The 12,178-nt window shown below is 39.5% G+C and overlaps 1 protein-coding gene across 2 annotated transcripts in view; it reads left to right on the top strand.

Moving 5' to 3' along the window:
* Nucleotides 1–396: 396 nt before the first annotated feature.
* Ctnna2 (catenin alpha 2) overlaps nt 397–12,178 on the top strand; it is a 1,108,102-nt gene continuing 1,096,320 nt past the window's right edge. Inside the window, exon 1 of one of the 2 annotated variants that reach the window (XM_041679862.1) lies at nt 397–665. The gene's annotated coding sequence lies outside the window, so the exon portion shown is untranslated. The remainder of the gene's footprint in view (nt 666–12,178) is intronic. The other variant, XM_041679872.1, reaches the window with a different exon arrangement.

The following is a 12,178-nucleotide window of genomic DNA, read 5'->3' as shown; positions in this document are numbered from 1 at the left end:
GATTTTGTTAAACAGCTTCGGCCCTGTTTTCTCTAACAGTCCCATCCTCTTCCAGGTTTTCCCGCGTTCGGGGAATCCGGGTCCACCAGGGCCCTGGCCTCCTGCTGCCACGTGGTCCAGTCTTTCTGAGTATGATTCTCCATTCAGTCCTCCATCACCAATGCAGATCATTCAGGAGCCCAGCCCCTCCTGGACCGGCCGCGTCAAGCTCCTGGTCCCCGCCCAGAGGGTAACGCCATTGCCATGGAGACGGCACCTGCGCCCTCTGTGGCGCCTGTCTCCAGTCCCGCCCCTCGGGCGCTCCCGGGCCGCGCGCCCGCGTGCTCATCCTTTGCCAGCCCGGGCGAGTCGCGGGCACGCGCCAGAGAGCGAGAAAGCGGCTACGCGTGCGCACTGGGCACCTCCCCTAGCGGCGATTCGGGCCGCTGCCGCTCGCTAGGGCAGGACGCGGGGCGGGCGGGGGGAGGGGGGAGCGGCTTTGCTGGCAGCCCTGAGTGAGGCGGAGACCCGGGTGGAGCGGGCGGCACCGCACCTCGGCCAGAAGCAGCTGCAGCCGCTGCCCTAGTCCCCTCCACCGCCTCTCCAGCCGTTCTGTCATTCCACGCCAGCTGCTGCAGACAGAGGACGAGGAGGAGGAGGCGAGAAACTCCCACCGACCCACAGAGGTGAGTCCCGGGCAGAGCATCCTCCATCCTTGCCTGCCTCCCTCCTTTCCTGCCTCCCTCCCTTCCTCTCGATCCTCCCCTCCCTCCCGCTCGCTCCCAAGCCCTCCCGCCCTCATCCTTCCCAACATCCCTCTCTCCTCTCCGCTCCTTTCTTCCTTCCAGCCTTTCTTTCATCCCTTTCTTCTTTTACCCAGCCCTACTTCCTTTCCTCCCTTTCTTTCTTCTGTTTCTCTTTCAGTCACTCATCCTCCAGCTCATCTTTTCATGCCTTTTATCTATCTTCTCTTCATCTCACCCCCTTCTCAACCTCACCCCTTTCCCGGTGGGTGGGATGGTGGGGAGCATCCTTGTCTGCTACAACTGTCCGGATTCAGGGGCTTCTGGAAAATTGGTCTCATGTACCAAGAGAGGCACTGTCGCTCAGAGAATGCCCTGCAGTTCTTTACATTGTCAGGATTAAGGATCAAGTTGAATAGAGTACTGGGAACTGGAAGGAATAGAGTCCAGGAACAATCTATGGATATGTGCTATAAAGGATGGGGGTGGGGAGGTTGTCACTTTAGATGTGTTTCCAAACGCCCCCCACTCCCCTCTTCAGCAGTTTCTTCCTTTCTTTTTTTTCTTCCTGAGAATTGCTTTTTCCCAGTGTGTATCACACCAATTTAAAACCCAGCTTTCTCTGTTTTGATTGTTGTCTCCATGAGAAACCACAAGGAAAGAGAAGCCCCGGGAAGGGAACAAGAGAGAAAGAGGGGAGGGGTGGGGAAGGGTGGCAACAGTGGAAGCCTGTATCCCTTCCCCTAGGCCTTTCTGGATTGACAGTTTCAAGCCACCAGCCTAATATTCAGCTTGGACTTGAACCTGTGTGTCCTTGGCTCTGTCACTACCTACTTCACAAACAGAAACTCTCTCAACTTTAATGCCCCGTGCATTACACATTGTGTTTTGCTTGGTATGCAAAACACCCGGAGAACTTGGTTTGAGGCAATAGGAAGATAGAGCTTTTGTTCATCCCTGGTTAACTTCAGGAGACAGAGAATGGCTAGCCGGTTATTGCAGAATGAGACTGTACTCCTCTGTCTTGTAAACATATCATTTTGATAGCGTTAGCTGTGTGATAAGATTCAGCATAGGCACTCTCAGTGCTTCTCAGCCGCCTTATAGAAACCCTCATACTTGAAGAAAAATGTTCCAGGTGACTGCGTCCGTACCCAGATTTACACTTATTGAAAAGTTGAATTGCCTCTGGGGTTATTGTTAAGAATTTAAATCTTCAGTCAATTTGTCATCAGTTACTTGCACTGAAAATTGTGTTTGACATTGCTTCCTTTAGCTTCACCTCTGACTAGTCTGTCTGTGTCAAGGATGGCATGGCAATTCTCCTGTTGGCAAAGTGTTGTTTCTAAATGATTGACTTAGACAGCGGTTACTTACATAGCAGGACAGCAATGCTGGCTCAGTTTATCATCTCAGTGAGTCTAATTGTATGCATAACACTGGAAAAATTAAAGATTTATGTTCTGTCCTGTTGAAATTCTTCTGAGCATTAACACCTCCCCCAACCTTAACTTTAAGAATCCTAAATTTTAGTACATAAATAGTATGTGCAGAGGGACCGAAACTAGATTCGCTGAAGCTGCCAGTCAATAACGACAGTATGGAGTAAGTTTTGGTTTATTCCTTTTACTGAAATTTTGATGACATTCCAGCAGTGTAATAGGCACTTTTGCATTTTATGTGAATGTCCAGTCGGTGTTGAAATGAAGAGAGTGCAGCTCTGACCAACAGCGGATACCAATGATCGTGGGGATTAGTGTTTGGAAAGTGTATGATATAAGGAAACAAGAGAGGTCTCCCCCTTTCTTTTGCCCTGGAGGAATGCCGCTCCTTTCATGGCTTGGCAGGCTTATCATCCATGTGGCAGAAGCTTGGTTGAAGTATCGTTTACAAATGTCTCCAGGTAGAAATGTGGTCAACCGTGTATGTATTTGAGTGGTTATATTATCTAACTGTGAATTTGCACACAGGTGTGTTTTGACTATTGCTGTTTCTTTTCTTGTCCTGAGTTTCAGTCAGTGGAAAACTTTCATGGCAATTTTATGGGGATGCTAAGATTTTTTTCTTCTAACTTATTTTCAAATGCCCTTTTCCCTGCCAATCTATTACACTTGCTTTGTGGAGTTCTGAGTGTGGGAGGAGCAGTCCCTCGTCAGTCTGTTTTTTCCGTGTTGCAGTTTTTCTGCTCAGAATGATGAGCTACTCTCTCAGAAAGGAATACAGTGCTCACTATGACTCGAAAAAGCACATTCTATCTGACTCTTGCTTATAAATATTCATCAATATTGTGAAAGCAGACTGAAGTTATTAAAGAAATAGAAAATAAAATATTTTGTTTATGACAATATCTTAGGAGAGTAGATGAGTGAGATGAATAAAATATGAACCAGAAAAGGAATGAATGCATAAAGAGGCAATTAGGTGTAGCTGGGGTATAGCTGAGTGATAGTTCCCTTGTTCAACATGCTCTAGGCCCTGGACTTATTGCACATCATCCCCCAAAACAGAACACAAATTAAAAAAAAAAAAACCAGCTTGCCACCTTAACTAACAAACACATTCTCAAGAACTTTATCTCCAGAAGCATCAGCCTTTTATTTCATGGGTCTTTAAAATACAAACAAAGACTTCATAGAATATGTTGTGAACCCCACATGAAATATTGTAAATATGTCTTTTATGCCTCCTTTTTTTCAAACTCTTGACACATATGCAGAGTAATTTTGCCTAGTGTGAGCTTCAGAAAAAGGTGTAAAGAAGAAAAAGACTCTGTCTTTGGCCTCAGCTGGTAGGTTAGTTGAAGATAAAAGGTATTTGCATTAGGTGCGGTTTTACAGCTGCAATGAGCTAGTTCTTTGGAGAAAGTTTCCAAGATGAGTTCAGTTTCTCTTGCTTAAGAACACTGTGTCCTTACCTGCAATTAAGAAACTGGCTTTTTTAGTGGTATAAGATTATGGCGCAAGGAGTTTGCTTTGAAGTTAAACGTGTTTAGTACAAAACTTGGAGCAAGGTATGTTTTGCATTAGTATTATTTTAAATAGGTGGACAGATTTAAAAAAAAACATTCCAACATTGTATATAGAATTATGCACCTCAAAGATGGAGGAGAGCTATGACAGCAGTTCTGAAGGGGACAGATGTTTGTGTGACCATGAAAAATGTTTTATTTAGTAGGAGCACTCAAGCTTGTGTGGAAATCCCAGAGAAGAATGCCAAATAGTATGGGTACCGCAGCTGGAGTAAAAGCAGAAATGGAGGAGGAAGCCTGGTATGACGTGAGGCGTATCAACAAGGCTATTCATTTTTTGGACTATTGGTAAATTGGTGAATATTGTAAAAATGTTAAACATATTATTATAGTGAGTACTCTGCTACCTCAGACAAGTCAATTGGCTGTACCTTGGTACACACTTTCTCACTGGAGATTCACTTAGCAGTTAGCTGCTTTTAATTTTATTTCCATGTCGTCACATCTAGTACTCCATCTTATCATAAGACACAGAGCCCGGGAGTTTGTGCCACAGTTAGACCCACAGTATGCTTTTCTTGTTTTTTTTTTTTTCTTAAACTGTGAGATAGAGAAAAGACTTGATACTTCCTAGAAAAAAATCATTTAATATTATCATTATCACACCTCCCTTTGCTTTTTCTTAAGTTCCAGGATGATATCTCTTTAGAAGATATTATATTTTAACATAAAAAAAACCACAACTTCTGAAAGTAATTATATTTCTTGGAGCTTTATATTTTACTCATGATATTATACAGTTACTAAATTTTCTTTTAATGAAGATACAAAAACCTTCATGATTCCAGACGAGAGTAATCTTGTTTGATATTTTGTTGGTGAACTAACACATGGTGAAAACAAGGGTGTCTGCCTGGAACTTGTTCTGATCACACTGAACATCTGGAGGGGCAAATGTTTGTAGACAACCTTTGCTGGTCAATCATTAATTTTATTTGCGGTTCATAAGCTATTTTGTGGAATATGTCCACCTAACAGTGGAAGTGGTAGGAATGTACTTTCATCTGAATATAGATTTCCAGGAAGTACTCTCTGCAAGCAAGTTCAAAGTAGCAGTGTTTGTAAAGTTTTTGTTTAATCTGCTTTTAATGGTGCACACAGCTTCATTGCCTTTTTCCTCATAGTAAAAAAGTTTTTCTTATATTTATTTTAATAATCTTAATAATACATAGAGTTGATCTTAGCTTAACTTATATTATCCATAAGTAAGTGTATTTCCAAAAATGAATAGACTATATGCTGGAATCTTAAAAATGTTTATTACTATTATTATTTTACACTTTCACACGTCATGCATACTGACTACTGTATGTCACCCCCATTTTTTTTTACCACAGCTCTCCTTCCATCCTCTCAACAATTATCTTTCAAATACACTGTTTGTTTTGTTTGTACTCATTGAGATTAAACAGAACTATGTATGTAACAATGGATTTATAAGGATCCGTTGTACCTATTGGGCTCAGCAAGTAAAAGGTAGGCTGTCTTTCTTGACTGATTGTTGGTGAGGCAGGTCTTGTGTGGGTTCAGTGCAGGAATCTATAGTTGTGAGTTAATGATAATAATGGCTGTATAGAGTCTAAAAGATGGCATTTCACAGCCTTTCTTGTTGTCCAGCTTTTATACACAGCTGGCCGTCGCTTCCACAGTGTTCTGAAATGGTTGCATAAATGACTTGTTTAGGGATGTGGTGTTTTTATTTTTTACTTGGGATTCATTCTTTGTTTTAGATTTTTCAAAGATTCCACAGATCTAAATAAAATATGTAAGATGTGTCATTTCTACTAGCAACAGATGATTTTGAAAAAGAAGTGTTTTGAATATTTTTAGTTTCCTAGTATGATTTTCACCTTTAACATGAATTTGAACACAACCACAAATATATATATTTACATTTCGTTGAAATGATTGCTCAGGACATATTATAATAACAGAAAGTGATGGTATAATTTTATAACTCTTATTATTTCAGGCCTTTACTATGAAAAAGAATAGCATTACTCCTTTGATTTGAAGGTTTGGTCCATATACACAGCTCTTACATCATTATTTTCATGTTTAATGATGATAGGAATTTCTATGTGTGAAACATAGTTATTTTTCTTATTAGTTAAAGATAGTTAACAAGCAGGAAGATTGAGTAAGGCTGACACAAAATGGATGAATTTTGTATATTAATAATAATAATTATTAATATATAAAATTTGCAACTTCCTGTTCAATTAGGACTTTCTTTTATTTTCACTGTCATAATAATAAAATCCATGCTTTAATTGTTTTTAATGTAAGATTATATGTATATATATGCATTAAATAGATGTATTGTTTCTGTATCTGTATCTGAATATATATATGTATTTTCATGCTGTGAGTGTGTTCATGCTCGTGTGTGTGGTCACGTACCATGGTACACATTTGGAGGTCAAAGGGCCACCTTAGGCGTCATTTCTAATCTTCCACATTGAGACAGGATTGTATGTTGTGAGTTTCCTTTCTGAAGTTCCCATATCTTTATAAGAGTTCTAAGATTACAGGTATATTCTACTGTGGTGACGGGGTTCAACTGAGGTGTATATGTTTGTGTAGCTATCACTGTATCTTCTCAATTTACACCACACACATATACCACATATGTGAGTATACATATGATGTTTTGAAAACTATAACATGGATGAGAAACTAATGTAAACTCACACATGGTTTATGTGTGGTGGTCAGAGGACAATTTGCTAGAGTTTTTCTCTGTACATTCCAGAGTTTGAATTTACAAACCTTTTCTTTTTTTTTTTTTTTTGCCTTCTACGGAAAGACTTGGTACAGTAGTTTTAACAGAAGATTTCCAATTACACTCCTCCAAAAGCAAGTGCAGATGTGCTCCCCCCTCCACGCCACAGCCTCATGGTATTGAGACATCATTTTTGCCCTAGAGATGTATTTTATGGTACAACAATTTATTTAATCAAATAGCTTTTTCACTTACATGTGTACTGCCTAGGATTGCTATATTCAACGTATAGAATATTTCTTTCTTTATGTGATTTTCATATGAATTGCTGAGGTTTTGTCTTGTTTTTTTTTTTCCAGAATTTACTGTTCTAGATACTGATGTAGGTTGAAATACAGAATCCAAACCCACTGAGTATGTTGTCTGAGATTTGTTTATAATTTTGGAAGGCATATTTCTTTTTTAAAATTATTTTTTCACTTATTTTACATATTGATAGTTTCTTCTCCCTCCTCTCCTTCTATACCCCTACCACCTGCCTCTCCTCTGTTTCTGTCCAAAAAGAGGCAGGCCCCCCATGGATATCAACAAAGCATGGCATATCAAGTTGAGGTGGGACTGAGCTCCTTCTTTGTTTTAAGGCTGGGCAAGGCAACCATGTGTGAGTAATAGGCTCCTAAAAGCCAGCTCAAGCATTAGTGACAGGCTCTGATCCCACTGCTAGGGGATAGGTGTATTTCTGAAAGGAAATATAGAGGAATCGTTGTGTGATTTTTGAGCTAGGCAAATATTTATTAAGCCTAAAGAGCACTAATTGTGAAATGTAAACTATGTTAAAATTTAACAAAATTAAATGACAGCAATTTCATTTTTCAAGATACATGGCCAATGCTACATTTGTGTACATGTGACAAGGAGCTTGAAGATGAGAGAGAGGATCTCTCTTCTCAATAAGAAGACAAAGATCTGATGGAAAAGTTAGTCCACAGTCTGAAAGATGTGTTTCACACAAGAAGACTTACAGATGAAAATGTCTGCATAGAGTGGCACTTGGGTTTCTTTTTGTGTGTGTATGTATGCTGTGTATTCCATATGTATGTGTGCACATGTGCACATGCATACATGTTCACATACATGTAGCGATTAGAAATCAGTGTTGGGTGCATTCTTAGATCCTGCTTGACTTTATTTATTGAGCTGGTCTCTAGCAGAGCCTAAAACTCACCAACTTGGGATAATCTAGCTAACCAGCTTGCCCAGAGAAACCCCCTGTTGCTTACTCAGGATTGCTGAGATTACAGGTGATTCCTACACCTGCCCAGCATTTATACAGGTGCTAAGGACAAGGACTTGGGTTCTTAGAACTATCCAACATTTGCTTTAGCCGCAGAGCCATGTCTTCAGTCCAAGTGTTTAATTCTTTTACTCATTCAAATGACAAAAAAAAAAAAAAAACAAAACAACCCATACAGATTAGGGCTAAGGAGTGGCAGAGTAATTAAGAACACTTGCTGCTCTTGCAGAGGACCCAACTGCCTCTAACTCCAGCTCTGGGGGATTTGAAGCTTCTGTCCTTCACAGGTACCTGAACTCATGTGCCCATGCCCACACATAAACATGTATTTGGAAATAAAATAAAACCTTAGAAACCAATATCACAACATTAATCGTGAAGTTTCTAAATTATGAAAATTAACATCAAGTTTAGAGGAGAATGGGAAACAACTGAATATGGTACTTATACATGACAAATAAGAATGCAATACTTTGGGAAACAGCCTGAAACTTCTCATTTTAAAAGTGCTTTTATTCCATGACTGAGAAAATAAAAAGCATATAGAAACTTTCCTATGAAATCTGTGACAGTTTTACTCACAGCGCCTTGAATCTAAAACAGCCCCAGACTCCATCAAATCCCTGTCTAAGGTTATTTCTTTGAAAAACAAAATTAGCACATCTGATGATGGTGGTGGCGAATGTATGAGTTCATAAATGCACTGTGAAAACCAGTTGTGTACAACCTGTCTCCAGAGGGAAAGAAAGGCATTGAAAGGGCTTGTGAAAGTGTTCAGATATCAGTGGGATGGGTCTTAGGTATAGAACTGTGCGCCGCTCTTCCTCAGTGGCCTGCTGCTCTAGCCTCACTGAGTGTTGACCTCATGTGCAGTAAGTACTCTGGCAGCTGCTCTGGTTTCTAGCGGAATGTAAGCAGAAACCTCTAAATGAGGACACTTTTGCCAGAAGCCATCCTGCAGGCTGCTCTCTTCTCTGACTGCTCAGCACTGGGCAGAGTCAGTGGAAGAACTGACAAGTAGAAGAAAGTGAATGACGAGTAAGCCTCCTTGTTTGTAAAAGGTGCATTTACAGGCTGCCATGGCATTCTCAGTAAATTGGAAAGAGCTTGAAGCTAAAGGCCCTGTGGGTTTTGGTACAGCCTGTTATTTTGGGCATGTGGGTAAAAACAGGTATCAGAGGGTACTCTAGGACATAAGGAAAGGATTCAAATTGCCCCCCAAAGGCTGAGCTGGATGGAAAGGGAATGTAGATTCAGGGACCAGTTGAAAGTGGGTAAGCACACTAACATTGCCAAGTAGTGTGAAGCAAGCAGGACCCATGGGGTTGGGACAGGAGGTAAAAGTTAGTGTTGGCAATAGTCTGGGATCCAGGCAAGCTAGCTTGATTGCAGTTTGCCCATCTGTGAAATCAGGACCTCAGGCAAGAAGGTTTACATGTTTCGCTTGTTCAGGGTGAAGCCAAAACAGTAATTATTCTTTAACTGTTTTCTAATGTATTTCTCATGGATAGAAACTATAGATTCCCATGGATAAAATACTTACTTTTTCTAACATTTTTTCTATTACAGTCCCTTCACAAATAATTGTTGGTTGAATTTAATCTCTGAACCAGCTCCATATTTGAATAAACCCTACAGGTTTCTGTTCCAATTTGTCAGTCACTCATTAAATATTTTCCTATAAGGCATGATAACCATTGTGTGTACCTGTGTGTGTGTGTTTGTGTGTTAATGAGCATGTGAGTGTGTGTCTATGTGTGAAAAATATCAGCTCAGAATCCATACAAGACAGGGCATTTGCTCTCACAAGTTGACAGCCTGCCCACAGATATAAAACAGTCTTCTGAGCAGTTTAATGCTACATGGTAGAAGGTGAGGTATTCTTTTCTAGCACTCCAGTTTCATGGCTCAGAAATCCAGGCTGTTACTAAAGGAAAACTCAGTTCTTGTAGTAATGAAATTAAGAGAATAGAAGAGAAGGTGAACTTACATTAGAAACATTGTTTTCGTTCCAGACTTGGTCTGGGACTGGCCACAGCTATTCCTGCAGGATGATGGGTTCAGAAAGGAACAGTGGGAGAGATGGGAAAACAACATCCAGGGTCGTTACTGTCATGTGCTGAGAAAACAGCTGAAAGGGAGACCCAGTGAGAACACAAGCTGGGACTGGAGAAATGTTGACACATTGTGTTGATGGAGATATCTCAAGAATGAAACAAGAGATACATTGTTTACAAAGAGCAGGATTTATCTTTGGTACTGACACAGTAGCACTGCCTACTGTCCAGAAAATAACAAGGAAAATATGTGGGAAAGGCAAAACAAGTTTGTAGTATAACTATCCACCAGATGAACATTTGGTATAATTCTAGCCCCACCCCCCACATGACTATATTCTAGTTTATCTTATAGTGAAGTCTTCTTAAAGCACTGCTTAAATCCTATCATTTTATATCTTATTTTAAAACTAAATGTATTTAAGCATTTTCCAGCATAATAAAAATTTTTCTACATGTTTTTGAGATACATCAAATCTATTGGAATATAAGATCTTAATATATACAGTTGAAAAAATGCCTGATATGCTTTGCCTTCTAGTATGGTGTATGTCATGGGTAACATACTAACTTTGGGAACCCTCTCCAGACACACCTGGGAAAAGGTAGCAAATGCCTATGTTGAAGTGGTTATTAGTGGGTGTGCAAATGTTCAAGCATACACACACACACACACACATGCACTCATGCACACACACAAACACACACACACACTCTCACACACAGAAGGGATGCCCTTCTTAAACAGAGGTGATGCCCTTTACATAAATATTATTTATGGTGGTAACTCCAGCACCAGGGGATCTGATGCCCTCTTCTGGCCTGCAAGTACCCTGCATCTACATGGTGCACCTACACTTGGCACATAGGCATAAAATAAATAAATCTTTTTAAAGAGGAAAATATCACCATGCTAGTATTCGATGGTCTCGAACTTTAGGTTTTCATTTCTGGCTATCATTTGCTGTTCAGTGTGGGTCTTCTGTGGGTTCTGCAGGTTTTTGTGCCTCCATAGACAGTTTGTTTTGATGTTTTGCCATTTCAGGCAAGACTGTAAGGAACATCTTTTTACAAGTTTTTTTTTTTTCCACATGGACCAGCGCCTTATGTTTTAATGCTGCTAACTACAACTGCTAGTTCAGGAAGTGTGTTCACTTTCTACTTTGATAGTAAATGCTAGGCTTCTTTTAAAATAGTATATAAATTCTGTTCTACCTGCAAGTATAAAATTGCCTGATTCCACATCTCTATGCAAATACAAGATAATTTTGTACATATAAAAGTTTGCCAGTAAGAACATGAGAGGCATAGTTTTTCTACTGTGATGTCTGGAGAGTCTGCTTATTTTCTGTGTAATGACCTAGTGACTCCTTCTGCTGGGAGTTGTCTGTTTTTAGGTTGAACCTTTTACATGATTTCACTCTGTGCATCTTAGAAGAGGTTTTTTTTTTTTCATTCTTGAAGTCATGATAGAGTGTCATAATCTCTGTAGTGTAGAGTGTGTTGTGAGATCCAAATGCTTTTCCTTTTCTAAGCTTTATATTTACTCTTATACCCCTTTAAAAATAAGACTATGGTGATCCAACCTTTATTAAATTTCAGAACCAGCATTTTGGTATTTTGACCTTATTTAAAGCTAATTTTGAAGGAGAAATGATTGCATCTTTTTTGTCAGAGTCTCATTAGTTTTTTAGTTTTCATTCTATATCTTTGAGGAGCATGTATAGCTTTCCTCGCAGAAAAAGATCCTATCATTTTGTGCTATTTATTCCCATCTTATATATCTAAGTTGTTCTGTTTTTATTGTGGGGAATTGGCAGCTTTGCTTTATAGTTTCTACTGATTCTTCTCTGGTTCAGAGATCATGCCTTTTTGCTTTTTATACTTGGTTCAGTACCACGTCACCTTTTTGAAATCCTTTTCTGTTTCAAAACATTTGTCTTTCTCACATTTTTTTCTTAAAATTTCTGTGACCATTTTATATGTTAAGGCAAGAAATTATTTGTGAATATAATCTTCAGTGGTGGAGAACACTTTCCTAGTGTGCAAGAGGCTTCAAGTTCAGTGCTAGTACTGTAAACATAATAGTAATACTTATTATAATAGTGAAAATGAGAACATTTTACAAATGAAAAATAAACACTGACTTCCATATAGTTTCTGCTAACATTTAACTTAAAATATTTTTTCTAACATGGGTTTAGTGAAATTTAGGTACTCCTTATATCTGAAATACTTGGTCAAAACAGGAAACTTTAAAAAGAGATTCCAGATATCTATCTATTGGGGCCAACACATCTCAATTCACTAATACCCATATCTTTCTGTTTATGAACCCCTCTTTGGATGAGC

Source organism: Microtus oregoni, unplaced genomic scaffold (genome assembly GCF_018167655.1).
Source record: "Microtus oregoni isolate MIOR12 unplaced genomic scaffold, Mior012 000002F_ref0000024, whole genome shotgun sequence".
NCBI lineage: Eukaryota > Metazoa > Chordata > Mammalia > Rodentia > Cricetidae > Microtus > Microtus oregoni.
The sequence above is the reverse complement of the archived record's forward strand: the minus strand, read 5'-3'. Positions and strand labels throughout refer to the sequence as shown.